This window comes from Meles meles, chromosome 11 (genome assembly GCF_922984935.1).
Source record: "Meles meles chromosome 11, mMelMel3.1 paternal haplotype, whole genome shotgun sequence".
Lineage (NCBI taxonomy): Eukaryota > Metazoa > Chordata > Mammalia > Carnivora > Mustelidae > Meles > Meles meles.
In genome coordinates this window covers 30,840,964-30,857,507 of record NC_060076.1, presented here as the reverse complement: position 1 = coordinate 30,857,507, position 16,544 = coordinate 30,840,964, and the positions used below count along the sequence as shown (strand labels likewise).

General features: G+C 44.7%; 1 protein-coding gene across 1 annotated transcript in view; it reads left to right on the top strand.

Annotated features, from left to right (window-relative positions):
* Positions 1–6,838: 6,838 nt before the first annotated feature.
* Positions 6,839–16,544, top strand: part of PLPPR1 (phospholipid phosphatase related 1) — a 267,180-nt gene continuing 257,474 nt past the window's right edge. The window contains exon 1 of the mRNA XM_046023129.1: positions 6,839–7,128. The gene's annotated coding sequence lies outside the window, so the exon portion shown is untranslated. The remainder of the gene's footprint in view (positions 7,129–16,544) is intronic.

Genomic DNA, 16,544 nt, shown 5'->3' with positions numbered 1-16,544 from the left:
TCTCACAATTCCTGGTGATGTCTCCAAGAAAAGGTAACAAGAATAGCACCAGAGGTGAAACCAAACAGTAGGGGAGTCAATGATAGGTGTCTGGGCCTCACTTGTGGGGTTGTGGAGCACTAGGTGGGATTTCCAGCAACAAATATGCACGGATCCTGGGGGCTGGGCCATATGAGGTAGTAACCTAGAATACAAATCATGGTATGTGGGGGAACCCAGAAATCAGAGCAGAAGCAATAGCAACCAGCATTTAGTTTAGCGTGAGTGAGATGAGTCCAGAATAAGAAAAGATTCTTGAAAATCTCTATCAGTCAGGGTCCCAGGAAGAAACACAGGGAACCCTCAAATGAAGATAACCTGAACAGGGCACCAGGGCTGGTCTGTGTGATTGATAGAATGTGGCAGAAGTGATGGCATATTACTTCTGAGATTAGTTTATAAAAGACTGCAGCTTCTGTCTTGGGATCTCTCCTTCTCCCTCTCTGAGATCATTCTCAAGAACCTCTTTTACTGGGGCGCTTGGGTGGTTCAGTGGGTTGAAGCCTCTGCCTTTGGCTCAGGTCATGATCCCAGGGTCCTGGGATCGAGCCCCATATCCGGCTTTCTGCTCAGCAGGGAGCCTGCTTCTTTCCCCCCCCTCTCTCTGCCTGCCCCTCTGCCTACCTGTGATTTCTCTCTGTCAAATGAATAAATAGAATCTTTGAAAAAAAAAAAAAAAGAAACTCTTTTACTGTGTGCATGAATGAAAGAGGAGACATAATCATGACACCAATCACCTGGTCCTTCCATTCTCCTACCCTGGGCTCAGGATGGTTTGATTGGAGCTGAGACCTTTTATAGTTTAATCTACCTCTCCCCCCTATTCCCCATCCCCAAATTCCCATCCATGAATGCAGAACAAACTTATTACTGGTCCCTCTCACCCAACGCAGTAATAATAGGAGTGTTGTGAGTGAAATTGTGGCGGTGGTCCTTTTCACTTTTTGGATGATTTCTTTTGAAGAGAAAAAAAGTTCTAACCATTATTGCCTTAACTATTCATCCTACTTATGAGGAAGTTAAATAAATTAGAACATTATTCTGGCTGGATTAGGAAAATGCCCTTTGAATAATAGTGTACTTTGAGCCAAAATGCATTCTCTTTCTGAACCAGAAAAATTAGAATGGGCTTGATTTATGTTTTCAAAGGGATAAAAAGTATCTGCAGAAACCCGTTTGGCCTTTCTCAGTCAATGTCCAGTTTTAGATAATCACATACACAAAACCTTAAAAAACAGTACCTACTGACTTCATCATCTATGAAGAGTACCAAGTGTCATGATATTTGGGAGTCTTTCAAAGTGAACATGTCACCAGGGGAAATTTATTTTTGGCTATGTATTTATTCATTCACTCTTTTTTAAAAATTTCTTTTCAGCATAACAGTATTCATTGTTTTTGCACCACACCCAGTGCTCCACGCCATACATGCCTTCCCTATTACCCACCACCTGGTTCCCCCAACCTCCCACCCCCCACCCCTTCAAAACCCTCAGGTTGTTTTTCAGAGTCCATAATCTCTCATGGTTTATTTCCCCTTCCAATTTCCCTCAACTCCTTTCTCCTCTCCATCTCCCCATGTCCTCCATGTTATTTGTTATGCTCCACAAATAAATGAAACCATATGATACTTGACTCTCTCTACTTGACTTATTTCACTCAGCATAATCTCTTCCAGTCCCGTCCACGTTGCTACAAAAATTGGGTATTCATCCTTTCTGATGGAGGCATAATACTCCATCATGTATATGGACCACATATTCCTTATCCATTCATTCGCTGAATGGCATCTTGGTTCTTTCCACAGTTTGGCGACCGTGGCCATTGCTGCTATAAACATTGGAGTACAGATGGCTCTTCTTTTCACTATATCTGTGTCTTTAGGGTAAATGCCCAGTAGTGCAATTGCAGGGTCATAGGGAAGCTCTATTTTTAATTTCTTGAGGAATCTCCACACTGTTCTCCAAAGTGGCTGCACCAACTTGCATTTCCACCAACAGTGGAAGAGGGTTCCCCTTTCCCCACATCCTCTCCAACACACGTTGTTTCCTGTCTTGCTAATTTTGGCCATTCTAACTGGTGTCAGGTGGTATCTCAATGTGGTTTTAATTTGAATCTCCCTGATGGCTAGTGATGATGAACATTTTTTCATGTGTCTGATAGCCATTTGTATGTCTTCATTGGAGAAGTGTCTGTTCATATCTTCTGCCCATTTTTTGATATGATTATCTGTTTTGTGTGTGTTGAGTATTCATTCACTCTTTAAACATTTACTGAACATATACCACTTGCTTAATTTCATGAGGTACCAGGACCATAAAAAAGAAATAACCCTCTTCCCTTGAATGGCTCACAACCAGCCTAAGTGGGGTAAGTCAGAAGTAAAAAGAGGATTTACTGTGTTGGTAAGATTATGGAGATATTTTTATAATTGTTTTTTTAACCTTAAACATATACAACTTTCATTTGTCAATTATACACCAATAAAGCTAAAAAATTTTTTCTTTTTTTTTTTGCATATAGTTGTCACACACTGTTATAATAGTTTCAGGTGTACCACATATACAATGGAATATTTCTCAGCCATGAAAAATAATGAACGCTTTCCCTTTGTGATGACATAGATTGTCCTAGAGAGTATTATGCTAAGTGAAATAAGGAAGATAAAGACAAATACCGTATGATTCATTTATATGTAGAATCTAAAAGATAAAGCAAATGAATAAACAAACAAAAAGCAGAAATAAATGCATAAATACAGAGAACAAACTGATGGTTGCCAGAGGGGCTAGGGTGGGGGATGGGCAAAATGGGTGGAGGGGAGTGGGAGATACAGGCTTCCAGTTATGGAATGAACAAGTCATGGGAATAAAAGGTATAGCCTAGGGAATATAATCAATGGTTACATAACAGTGTTGTATGATGACAGACAGTAGCTATACTTGTGGTGAGCAGAGCATAATGTATAAAATGTTGAGTCCCTAAGTTTTGTAATGGATTTTGGTATTCACGGGAATGTTTTTATCCTTTATAATAATAAATTGCTAGTTTAGGGGCGCCTGGGTGGCTCAGTGGGTTAAGCCTCTGCCTTCTGCTGGGGTCATGATCTCAGGGTCCTGGGATCGAGGCTGGCATCTGGCTCTCTGCTCTGCAGGGAGCCTGCTTTCCCCCCCACCTCTCTTCCTGCCTTTGCCTACTTGTGCTCTGTCTGTCATATAAATAAATAAAATGTTTAAAAAAATAAAAAATAAATTGCTAGTTTAGCCCTTACCTAAAAAATGCTTGGCATTTTTACCAAACAAGAAAAGATGGTCATATGTATGAAATTTCTACAAGAAGAAAACATTATAAATCTATTTGTCACATTAGGGTGGTATTTGAAAATAATGAAAATTATAGGTAGAACAATTCAAATGGAAATAGTGTGTTTCATAATTATTAGAAAATATTAGAGAATTTATGCATATACTGCATCACCACAGAGTTGTTATATTATTTCAGCAATATATAACCTAATGGAATTGCTTTCATATAATTTCTTAAGAACTGAGACATCACTATAACATCTCTAACTTTGGAGAGTTTTATGTTCAAACATTACATCTACTGATGGTTTTTATTGATTCTAAAAATTTTTTGTATTGAAACTATGCTTTGAACCGCTAGTTCTATTTAAAATTTAATAACTAGCTTTTCTTAAAAAATACAATTTCCTATATAGCTGGGTGACAATACTGGGTTTTGCTGATATACAAGGAGAGGCAATTAGATGTGTTTATTTGTTGGTGGAGAGAGGTGCAAAGTTTAGGGATTGTCCACTAGGTAAGGGGATGAAATCTAAGTCTGAAATCTGAATTTAAGGAACATTGAAAATACCTGAATACATGAGCCTCTGGAAATCTTACCATTAATTTCTCTCAAAACCATCTGCAGATGTGTGCATATTAATTGGCTTCGGGCATTCTGTTACCTAGGAGGAGTAACACATTAGATTGCTAAAATTAGAAGGAAGGCAAAAAAAAAAAAAAAAGTGAAAATGCAAAGCTTGATGAGCCAATTTGGGTGGGGTGTTGCAGCAAGAGACCCTGACTGCTAAGTGGAAAGGGTCCTTAATCTCTGAGAGATGGGAGTGCCAAAAAGTGCTTGAGGCTTTTACTGCAAAACAATGCTACCCTATGCTTATGTCTAGTTCTGAGTGTGGAGGGGTGAGGGTTGGGGTTAGTCCCCATTCACACTATTCACACCATCCACACATTTTTTACGGCATGCTTTTCATTTCATGGATTTGAATACATCAGTGATGTGTGAGGGGGCGATGGAGGAAGCCAGAAGGAAAATTGGAAAGCAGTTGGCTTTCATCTGTTTTATTTGTTTAAGCTTAGGGGAAAAAAAATATTCTCAGCCTTTTAAAAAAAAATCACAATAATGAAAATGTTAAAACCGCAATAATAAAAGAGCTGCAAGTTACAGAGAGCTCATTGTACACTCAGCACTATTAAGTGCTTTATGTACGTCATCTCATTTAATGTCCCCTGTACTTCCCCTTCTCTCCCCAAACAGTAAAAAGCTCTTCCAGAACTTCTAGTTGAGCCTCTCCTAGCTGCACCATAAAAGGATTCCATTTTATTTGCAATCCAAATTTGTAAAGTCTCCTTCACCCTTGACCTTGTTGGAGCTTTGAGATTGTGAACAGGGTATCCCTGGGCAGCAAAGGGAGTAATCCCTTGCCTCCTCACCCAAGGCCAGCCTCAGACAAAAGAGAGTGTGTTTCTTGGCCAGGCAGCCCTGGACACTTATCATTGTAGAAAAAATTGTCTCAGCACCATCCCTATTGATGGAACTGCCAAGTTGAGACCTGCAACTACCCCAACCCTGCCTGTGGGCTCCAGGTCCTACCTACTTACTGGATTCAGAGCCCTCACTCACCTGGTTCTCATGTGTACAGTGCCAGGGCAGGAAGAATGGCTTTCCTGCCTCAGGGTCCTGCCAGTGCTAACATCCTGAAATTCAAGTGAAGGCTATTAATGGCTCTGGGGGAATCATCTGTCTTAGATGTCTTCCAAGAAGCCTGGTGCTAAGGGGGAAGACTGAGAAAAGAGACATAGAAGTAAGGGACCCCAAATATTGTGAGTGGTGCATTATAAAGACTTTGCTGCTTTTGGGGAACCTGATCTCCTCCCCCTACCTCGTGGATAGAGACTCAGACTCACTTTAGCAAAGAGATGCTGCAGTTCTATTCCCCTGAAAGAGCTACTGAAAGAATGAACCAGCCACTCACAGTGCACTTTCCCTTTTAAAGAACTTTCTCTTTCTCTTGTCCCATCCCTCCCTTCCTTCTTTGCTTTTGTTGGTGATCTAGACAAGCTGTTTTCTCTCCTCCGGGTGTGCTCTAGGGTGAGGTCTAATTGTCCTGCTGTTCTAGTGTCACTTGGCATTATTATGGGGAAGATGAATGGGATGGGGTTCAGAGTTCAGCAAGTAGGCATCTGCTCGCTTGTACTGCATAGAAATGCTCAGAGGTGATCTTTAATGAAAGCTTGGAAAAGATTTGCACAGAGTAGACTGTCTTCTATCTCTCCAAAGCTGGGATGACCAAAAGGCAGTCCTTCTCTGGAGGGACCAAAAAAAATGAATAAACAGGACATAATATATTTACAAGGAGTTCCTGGCTTGGGGTGTCTTTTCTTCTGTTGGAGAGGAAATGGAGGGGAAAACAGGGTGAAACAGAAAGGAGGTTGCAGATAGAGGCTCTTGAATGGGTCCTAACCACTGGCCTGTTTTGCTCTTAGAACAATCTCACCCAAGAGTTTCCACTCCACTGGTGAAGCCTCTCAGCTAGCCTCTCCCGCTGCCTCAGGTTACAGTGTCATCGCCAGTGCGGGCTCAGGTTCTCCCACTGGACTCTCTTCGTCTTGACAGTTCTTCCACTTTACCAAGCAGCCAGAATCCCCACTCAGGAAGAATTGCTTTGGCACTGTAGGCAAGGGGGACAATGGATCTATTGTTCTTTTGGCCTTCTTGAATAGGGCAAATGTCTCCTCCATCTAACCTTGTCATCAAAAGAGGCTGAATATGGAGCCCTAGGAGCCCTAGGAGACTCCTCTTCCTTCTACTCCTGCTTTGTTCTTTGGAAGAGGGGTTCTGTGTACCTTCCCCGCCCTCGCCCCATCAAACCTGTTTCGGGACTCAAATAGACAGTTGCCTTTTTCAGCTCTTCACAGAGTGGAAGTTGGGAGGGGAAGAAAGAAGCACAGACTAGGGAACTCATTTCAGTTTAGGTACGACCTGCTGCCTGTGATTCCTTCCGGACCGGGGGAGACCACCACGGTCCCCCGCAGCACAGAGACAAGAGATCGCGGCCAGGAACCCCCGCGCAAGCGCTACAAATACACCCAGAGGAGAACCCGGCGTTACCCAGACTCGCAGCTGAAGCGGTCTCCAAGGATGGGTCGGGATCCCATCACCCGCTCCGCACCGCAGGTGCAGGGAGTCCCCGCGCAGGGCGCACCTTTGCGGGTGGGTCTCCCTGCTGCCTTCCGGGAACCCCTTGCTACTGGGTGGGCGCAGTCTTGCCAGCCTCAACCCGAAGCTCGCCCTCCTCCCTTAGCCTGCGCTCCGGAGTGAGCGCTCGGTGTCCCTCTCTGAGCATGCGCAGCCTGGCGCCCTCCCCGCCTCCCCCCACCCCGCTCCCCCCCTCCCCGCCAGCCTTTTGCTCCTTCCTTTCATTAAACAAACAGGAGATCCTGAAACCTGGACCCTGTGCTAGCGGCAGCGCGAAGAGGAGGCGGAGGAGCAGGCAGAGCGCGGGATGTGCGCCCAGAGGGATCCGTGATCCCGCGCCTCCCCCCGCACCCGCCCCACGCGCGCGCGCACACACACACACACACACACCCGCACTCACATATACACACACTCGCACAAACACACTCTCGTACACGCCCGCGCCGCGCGCTCGCCGGCTCGCTCTCCCACGCAGGCGGAATGCAGCAGAGCCTGGGGAGCGTGTCTCCGGCCGCCGCGTGAATGCACCTCACCCCCGGCAGCCCGACGACCCAGTAGGGCGCGCGGGAGGACGCTCCGCCACGAGAGGTAAGTGGGGCTCCCGCAACCGCGGGCGGCTCCGGGACACCCGGGCAGCTGGGGGAGCAGGCTCCCGGCCGGACGCGGCGGAGCAGGTGGCCCAAACCCGGCTTGCGGGTTTCCAGGTGCAGATGAAGGCGGCGCCCGGGCGATGCAGGGGGAGAGGGCGATCCCAGGGAGGGTAGCCTCCTGCGAGGTGTCAGATGGACCCAGCAGAAAGCTACACCCTCCCTGCTCGTAAACTTTCCTCCCCTGTCATTTGGGAAACGTGGAGACAAAGGGGGCGTGGAGGCTCCCTCCGTCCGGTTCCACCCTCCAGGCTGCATTCGGGGCTGCGACGGGAGCCGGCGTGCGGGCGGGGGCGCCCTGCAGGTAGCTGGTGCCAAGTCCTCCTGCCCGGGCAGGGGTTGGGGATTCTCACTCCGGCTGTAAGCGTCGCCTTTGATTTCCCCTCAGGCGTGGGCACCTGTCATCCCGCCCCAACCGCACACCCTAGGCGCGTCGTTGTGTGTGTGTGTGTGTGTGTGTGTGTGTGTGCCTGGGGGGTGTCACCTGGAGAATTGGAAGGGCAGCCTTTGGCTTTCTCATTCAGCGCTAGTGCCTGAGGCGCCGGGGTGAGGCTCGGGTCAGTGCGGGGATGAATGATGAGTTACTGAAAGGCTTCCCATAATCACCTCCTGGAAACGTTGGGCGCCGGGATCTCTCCTCCCCGGGGAAGGTGCAGTCTTCCCGCACACCAAGGCGGCAGCACTGGGAGCTGGGTTGGGGCTGCTGTGGCGGCGGCTGCAGCTGGGAGAAGCTGGGGCTTTATTTTTGCCCTGGGGTTTTATGACACACACAGGTGGAATATGTGGAGGATTCTGGGTTATATTTCTTTGTGGGGATATTGTTTTCCGTTTTAACCTCTTTCGCGGGAGGGATTCTCTGCAGGCTGGTATCTAGGTGGTGGGCAGGCACCGTTCTGAATATCTCCTAGGTCCCAGGGAAGAGGTCCCCAGAAAAGGATTTCCTAAAATGCCAACCCCATTGGGGCGGGGCCTCAGAGTGCGGAGCGCCTCCAGGCACCTGGGAATCGCCTCAAATCTAATGGCTCTTTGAAACAGCAGAGACTGGGTCAACGTTTAAGGAGTCCAGGACTGGGACAAAGGGGCAGACGGTGGCCATTTAGGATAGGAGTGACTAGAAGCTGATTAGGCAGGAGGAGGTTCAGTGTGAGGCAAAGTACCCTGCAGGTTTCACTGAATTCATATACCCCTTCTACTTCTGTGGGTGGTGGCTTTTATTCGTGGATGGGACTCTAATATGGAGATTTCTGGAATGTCATATCTGGAGTAGAAAAGACTTGATTATTCCTGGGCTAACCTTTAGCACAGTTACAAATTAGTTCTTTAACTCTAGAGAGTGCCATGTGCCAAAGTTTCTCCATCTTGACGTTTTGTTCCCTGGGATGTGCAGACAGGTACATCTTTGGCTTTTCTATATCTCAGGACCTTGGAAGAGGGGAGTGTGGGGAACCTGGAAACCAAACTGATGCTGGTGGAAGAAAACACTAGAAGCTCAGATCCAGAACTTGTGGCTATGGGTTGTCAGAGTGTTTCCTTCATTTTAAGATGATAGGTAGAGGCCCTCTCTTTGCTGCTCTGGGACCTTTTTTAATTTTAATTTTTAACATTTTGTAACTTCTTCGAAGCGGGAGAGAGCATAATATACATGAAGTAATTGAGAAAGGTCACAGATAAAGGAGACTTTCACTCACAAGTCAACATAGCCAAAAGGTGAAAAAGTTTAAAAGTTTTTGAGAAAGAAAAAAAAAAGGGGGGGAGGGGGACTGGGAAAGGAATGCATATTACTAAAACAGCTTCATTTATATGATTTTTTAAGTTTTTATTCAAATTCCAGTTAGTTAACACACAACATAATATTAGTTTTGGGTGGACAATATAGTACACTTCATAATACAGCTTTTATTTATTTTTTTTTTTTTAAGATTTTATTTATTTATTTGACAGAGAGAGATCACAAGTAGACAGAGAGGCAGGCAGAGAGAGAGAGAGAGGGAAGCAGGCTCACTGCTGAGCAGAGAGCCCGATGCGGGACTCGATCCCAGGACCCTGAGATCATGACCTGAGCCGAAGGCAGCGGCTTAACCCGCTGAGCCACCCAGGCGCCCCATAGCTTTTATTCTTTTTAAAAGCATTTAGTAAGATGGAAATCTGAAAGGTTTTTTTCTTTAAAAAAAAAAACTAGTGAAGACCTTTCTACATATATTTTCAAGTTGATATTGGTATAGAGGGGGTTTAAATATAATTATCAGCATTTGTCCTTTTTATTTCATGGTGAACATTCTCATCATTTGTTTTGGAAAACTTAACAAGGAAAGATTAAATTTTTTTTTTTTTGCTTTTTAGTAGAACTCTGTTTTCTCTCTTTATGATATATTTCCTCTTCCTACATTTGCATTATATTCAGAGTCTATTTACGAGTATTTATCCCACATTTAGCGTTGGAAGTCATATAAAAATGTGTAACATAGTTGTAGATACAAGATTAACACACATGAAATAATTAGAGAGTAGGATAGCTCCGTACTGCACAGTGAGTTCATAACATGTATTCGTCCCTCCTGGCTTTTCTCAACATTCAGAAAACACACATCAGCACTTATTATATGCTGGAGGCTGGGGGAGAACAATAACAACAGAAAACCCGCAAGGAAGTGGCTTTCAAAGTGGGGGAAATGGGTATTTACCTAACTAAGGTGCAGTCTGTTTAACTGTTAAAATTATAGGTTAAATCAAAGGCCAGTAGTACAGACATTGTTTGTGTGTTTTTCTTCCCCTGGGGCTTTGAGATATTTTTGAAAAATGAATAGTCTTTTACCAGGTAGGGAAGGATAGAAAGGACAGTCCAAGCAGAGGAAATGTGTGAAAGTGCCCAATGAGGTAGGGTCACTGTAAGCCATCCCGTGTGGCTAGAACACAGGGTGCCGGAGTGTAGATACAGAGGTGAAGAGCAGCTGGATAATATTAATTGACAACTAATATTGTGGAGTCTGTGTTTGCAGAGAGATATGCCCAGGATGCTATAAAAGCACGAAGGGAGGGCATCCACATAAAGGAGGGTGAGAAGATCAAGAAGCTTTCTTAGGGAGGTTGAGGTGAAACGAGTCTTGAAGGACAAGGAGAAGAGAAGGGCTTTCCAGACCCCCCCCCCAAAAAAAAAACAAAAAACAACAACAACAAAAAAAACCTGCATAAGAACTAGAAGCAGTTTTGTGTGGCTACAGTGAGAAAAGTAGGTTCTTAGCTCCATGGAATAACAAATTATCATGGCAGAGGTCAAGTGTGAATGGAAATATCCCAAGCAAAAGAGCTTCAGTTTTATCCAGAAGACATGGAAAGAGTTTGAAAGAAAGTTTGAGACATGATCAGATTTGCATTCAAGAAAGATGACTGCGACCACAGTGTGGAGGATGGATTGGAGGTGGGGAGAATGAAGGCAGGGAGCTTATTGTGGAAATGTAGGTGCGAAATAATGAGGATCGTGGCAGTAGCGTGGAGAGGAAGAGATATGTCTGGGAAACAAGGGGAAAAAGGAAACCCTGCTCATCTAAGAAGGGCCTCCTGCCTGTGTTCCCATCCTACCTTCCTCTTCCTTAGCATTCACTTGTGTGGTTCTACTTCCTGTATTTTGAAGCTGAATCTCCAGCCTTCATCATGGTCTTGGTACAGAGCAGGAATTCAATAGATATTTGTTGAATCAAAGACTAAATCAGTGATTGGGAAATCCAGTCACGAGGTGATGATCTCTCCGTTAGAATAAGTAGGAGCTAAGTCATGACTTCATTTCTCCAGGGTGATCACCCTTGCGAGGTCAGTGACGAAATGATCCAGGGGGAACTACCTCTGTGAAGACCTTTCCTATGAAGAGCCAATAAGAAGCAGCATTGTGACATCACACTTTTTTTTTAAATATTTTATTTATTTGAAAGAGAGAAATCACAACTAGGCAGAGAGGCAGGCAGAGAGAGAGGAGGAAGCAGGCTCCCTGCGGAGCAGAGAGCCGGACATGGGGCATGATCCCAGGACCCTGGGATCATGACCTGAGCCGAAGGCAGAGGCTTTAACCCACTGAGCCACCCAGGCGCCCCAGACATCACACTTTTTATATTTAAAAATTATCATCAGCCCATTGTGGAAGCCACAGCACTTAGCACAGTTCCTGATTCATAGCAGGCTGGCAATAAATGTGAATTCCTCTTTCTTTCCCCCTTGTCAGAATATCCTGATTTCATGTGCTTTGTTCAAACTTTCAAGAATCTGGAGGTAGGGAGTTTGTAAGCCACAGCGTCTCAGTTGAAGAGCTCATGGCATCTTGGCATCCCGGAATGTGGGCCAGACAACCCATATTCCAACCATGCAGTCCTGGGAATTGGGTCCCTTACTGAACCAAACCCAAGCAGTTCCAATCTTAAAACTTCCAAGTAGTTCCCATCTTGAATTCCAGTCTTAAAATCCCACAGGAGATAAGAAGCATGAGAATTTCTTTTCAGGTTGACTATAGAAGATGATAGAGAACAAGTGTCAAAGATAGCATTTTGGGTTTGACCTTTGGATGGGTGGCAGCAGAGCCGTGAGGAGGGAGGTTAGCTCAGAAAAGTGAAAGGCTCAACACCATGTTGTGGACACTGACTCTGAGGTGACACTGACTCCTTCTGGAAAGTGCATAGTACAGATCCCAGGGTGGAGTGGTTTCACAGTAAATGGCAACTATTGTTTTTATTAAGGGGAGATGGAGAGGGCCGGAGTTCACAGAGCAAAAAACTAAATCTCAGCATTTAGCAAAATTTAGGGATGCGGGAGAGCAACAAGCATCAAAGAAAGTTCCAAGAGCTTGTCTCAAGTTAGCAAGACAGTAAGTGGCAGAATCAGATCTCAATTTTAATAATCCTGTCAACTGTCTCTCCTTGTCAAGTGTGTAGATTACCAGGTTGATTTTAAATACGGAGAAGTTGAAAAGATTGGAAATAGGGAACTGAAAAAAGACAGTGGAAAGGGGTTCACTGTGACCATTAGGAAAGCAGTGTTTGTACAGCAGTGTGCTCAGAAGCCATATTTCCAGGGGTTGAGTGGGGAATGGGAGGTAAGAAAATCCAGGCAAGGCGAACCCATCAGTCATTTATGAAGTCTGGTGGGGGAAGAGTTATGGGGCCATAGGGAGAAGAAGGTACAGTGAAACTCAAACAGTTTTTATCAAGGGGGAGCTGGTGGAGAGAGCTTGTGTCTAAGGGAAACAAAAGGTGTGGGAAGTGAGAGCAAAAGAGAAGAGACAGAGGCAGAAGGACACCTCTTTGCAAGAGCGTAAGAGGGTGGATTTGAGAAAAGATGTGGAGTGTGCTCCTCTTTCCCATAACTAAATAACTAAGGTGCGTGCTACAGCCCAGAGAATCCAGATCCTTCAGTGTCCTGGGAACTCAAGGAGCCTCTGAGTGCCGTACTCTAAGGGTGTCATTTGGGCATACAGGATGAACCTTGTTCAGACAGCATGGTGGCCAAGAGCACAGACTCTGGAGTGAGACAGGCTGTATTTGAATTTTGGCTCCACCGCTCAGCTGTGCAACTTTGGGCACACGGTTTACTTCTCTCTGCTTCAAATTACTCTTGGCTGTAATATGGTGATAACCATCTTATCCCATCAGCTAGACCTGTGACAACTGGTTAATATTTGTAAAGCTCGGCACAGAGTAAGTGCTCACTATACAGTAGGTATTCTGTGTGACAACAGTGAGGTCCCAGACAGAAAGTTCTGACGTTATGCTCAGGAACCCCATGATTGTGTGCTTTGGTGTTCACTTAAAAAAATTAATTTCGGGGGCGCCTGGGTGGCTCAGTGGGTTAAGCCGCTGCCTTCGGCTCAGGTCATGATCTCAGGGTCCTGGGATCGAGTCCCGCATCGGGCTCTCTGCTCAGCAGCGAGCCTGCTTCCCTCTCTCTCTGCCTGCCTCTCTGTCTACTTGTGATCTCTCTCTGTCAAATAAAAAAAAAAAAAAAAAAAAAAAATTAATTTCGTTGGTTATAAAAAGCTGGCTTTAATCCTCTCTTCCCAACTCTAGGAATTAAATCAGCAGACACAAATACGGCAGAAGCAAAGCAGCACCACCATCATACGCCTAGGTGGCATGGCTAAGTGCTGGGTGTGTCTGCTCAACACGTTTGCCTTGTTGCCTCCTTCTCGTGCCTTTTTGGGAAGATGAAAGTTTGTTTGCCTGAGGCTGGTCCTGGCATTCTCCAGGCTTATAGGTGTCACACAGCAGCTACTTAGCCGTTTAGCAAACTGTTTGCAGGGAAGTGACTACATGTATTAATTATAGCACATCTTTGGTACTGAAGGACACAAGCTCTCAATATCTCAGATGTGAGATTTGCAATACTTCTTGGGAATTAAAAGCCTTCCATCTTTTTGGAAAAGTGTGTGGTGTGTTCTAAAATTACATCCCAGTGGAAATGGAAGCCCTACCATCTAGCTAATTGGCAACAGAGTAGTGAGTGGAACCCAGGTCTGACCATGACCCAGTGTTCTTTGCCTTATACTCTCCAAATACTTTTGTTACTGTTCTGTCATCAAAGACTGGTTTTGCTTGTTTGTTTCATCTACCCGACTTATACTAAGTACCGCCCATACTACACTTACTGAGGTTCCCAGCTGAGAATTTTGTTACTTACGGGTCTTTGGCCATGCTGTTCTCCATTTCTGGAACTCCATCCTTGCCTTCCCTGACTCCTTTAGTCCTTTAGGCCAAAGTGTCTTCCTAGGGAAGATTGTCATGGCCTTTTAACTAGGGTTGGCTTTTCTTTCTGTGTGTTTCTGTAGTCCTTAACTTTGTGTTTTCAACACCTCACAGAACAATTGTCACATAGTAACTGCTCAGTAAGCATCCTGTGTTGAATGGTTGGCACAGTGAATGAATCTTGTCCTTTTGAGTCATCACTGGTGTTCTAATAATGCATCTTCACATTGTAGAAAACCATAGACTTTGCAAGTGCACAGGGTTGCTGGAAGATTTCTAATAAGACTTCTATGTGAAGCAAGATGGGGAGACTGAGAACCAGAGAGGTTCAGTGACTCATCTGAGGCCACATAACCAAGTAATGTGAGGACTGGGACCAGATGCCAGTTACTGATTTCAGATGTAGGGTCTACCCAAGGCCTGGATCAGGGTGAGCTGAAGGAGGAAGGGTTATGCAGGAACATGGTTAATTCCCCTCTTTGTTTAAAATGTTGACATTTTAGGGGCACCTGGGTGGCTCAGTGGGTTAAAGCCTCTGCCTTCAGCTCAGGTCATGATCCCAGGGTCCTGGGATCGAGCCCCACATCGGGCTCTCTGTTCAGCAGGGAGCCTGCTTCCCCCCGCACCCCACCCCCTGCTCTCTCTGTCTGCCTCTCTGCCTACTTGTGATCTCTGTCTGTCAAATGAATAAATAAAATCTTAAAAAAAAATGTTGACATTTTGTTCATCATGGATTTTTGGCAATAATTTTGATTTTTTAAATTACATTAAAATATTGTTTATCTTGATTGCTGAATTTTTTTGACTCCATTCTCAATTTGCCTCCAATGCAAGTGCCCCACCAGCCTCACTCTGGTTCCAGCTGTGCCCTTCCACAAAGTAGGAGGAAGAATATTTCATAGCCTCCCAACACTAGTGTAAGAGTGCAGTTACACTACGTATGACAAGGACCCAAATTAGAAATATCAAAGGAAACACCATTCAACAGTGGTGGGATCTGTTAATAAATGTTTCATGACCTGGCTGATCTGCTAATTAGCTAACATTACATTCACAGTATAAAGCAAGGCCAAAAGGAAAAAAACGAAGTTGAATAAAAGCTCTGTCTACCTATAATCTATTTATCTCAGGGCTAAGGACAATGTAAAGATAATCTTCATTTGTAAATTTTTATGTCTGTATATTTGAGTTTTTTGAAGACCTAAGATGGAAAAAAGAGAAAATTATTCTACCCACCAACTTGGCTGGTTTGGGCTTGTGTTACTGCTGGCCTATTTTGAAGATTTGTGGCCAGAAGGTTAAAATAAACAAACAAACCTTGGCCATTTCTACCAAAAAATTAGGAAAGGAAGGAAAAGGACTGTTAATAGAGATGAAAAGAAGAGTGAAAGGGAGGGAATTTTGAAGGGGGTATCTACTACATACCATCCACAGCGTTACAATGGAGTGTAGAAGAGGCTTACATATTATTTCCTTAATTTCTCCAGCATGAGGGAACAGACATTAATATCTCATTCGACAGCTAAACAAAGGTCAGTTAGCTCTCCCAAGCTTTGAGGCTAGAGCTGGATTCAGACCTCGGTCTGAGTTCAAGGCCTGTGCTCATCCCCCTTCATCCTTCTGACTCTCAAAGGATAGGGGTGACAGATCACCCCATCACCTTCTGTTGCCCTCAGAGCCCTAGGTACAGGGTGTCAGCAGCTTGTCTGAGTCCACTAGATGGGAAGTCAGCAGTCAGCTCCCCTCCCTGCCATTATTCCCGCCTTCTTTGCTTCATTTATCTTTTCCCATTCATCAATAACAGCAGAAAGCAGAGATGCATACACATAGGAAATAAATACCCCTCTTTGTGTGAATGTCATAAATTTTTCCATGACATGAAAGCACATATTTTATCTTGCCTCCATTATGTCAGAAAGGGCTTTTTCTTTGGGTATTATGGCATCAAGTGTTCTAGAAATGCTCACAGACACAGACCGAAGAAAAGGTGATCATAATTACTGGAGCAAATCCATCACAATGAGGGGTAATGGATTTGCACGGCTGATGGTCAAGGGTTTCCGGGTGCTCTTTTTATGGATGTTTCTGATGAAGAGCAGGGAGAAGTGACCCCCCACTCCCAACCTTTTAAATTCAATGAAATACATAATCAAGTGAAATCAGATCTAATTAACAAGAAATAAAATCTGGTGGAAAGCAATGCTGTTGAGCCCAGAGCTCGAGCAGCTGAGCAGGCGTTTTCATTAGTCCCATCTTCAGCCTTTGCTAGCTGTTGCTTCCAGGCAAACCCACACACTCAAATGCTCTAATAACCAGCCCACAGCCTTCTCTCCTGGGGGTCACAGAAACTGAAAGAAAAAAAAAAAAAAAGTAAGATCATTTCATTCACACTTGTATTAACTGGAAAAAACATTATCTCTGTGTGGTTTCCCCTTTCCCCTGCAGTGTAAAAAGCAAGGCAATATCTTTAGGTTTGAGAAAATCTTTTGGGTTTCATTTTTTTTACATAAGCTGACAGGTAACATGTGAGACAAGCAATTCCTGACCAGACTAGTTTGGAACAATTAGAGTATTTTAGCCATCAAACCCCTCAACAATGGTATAGGTACCACAGTGTGATAGAAAATGCAGGTAATGA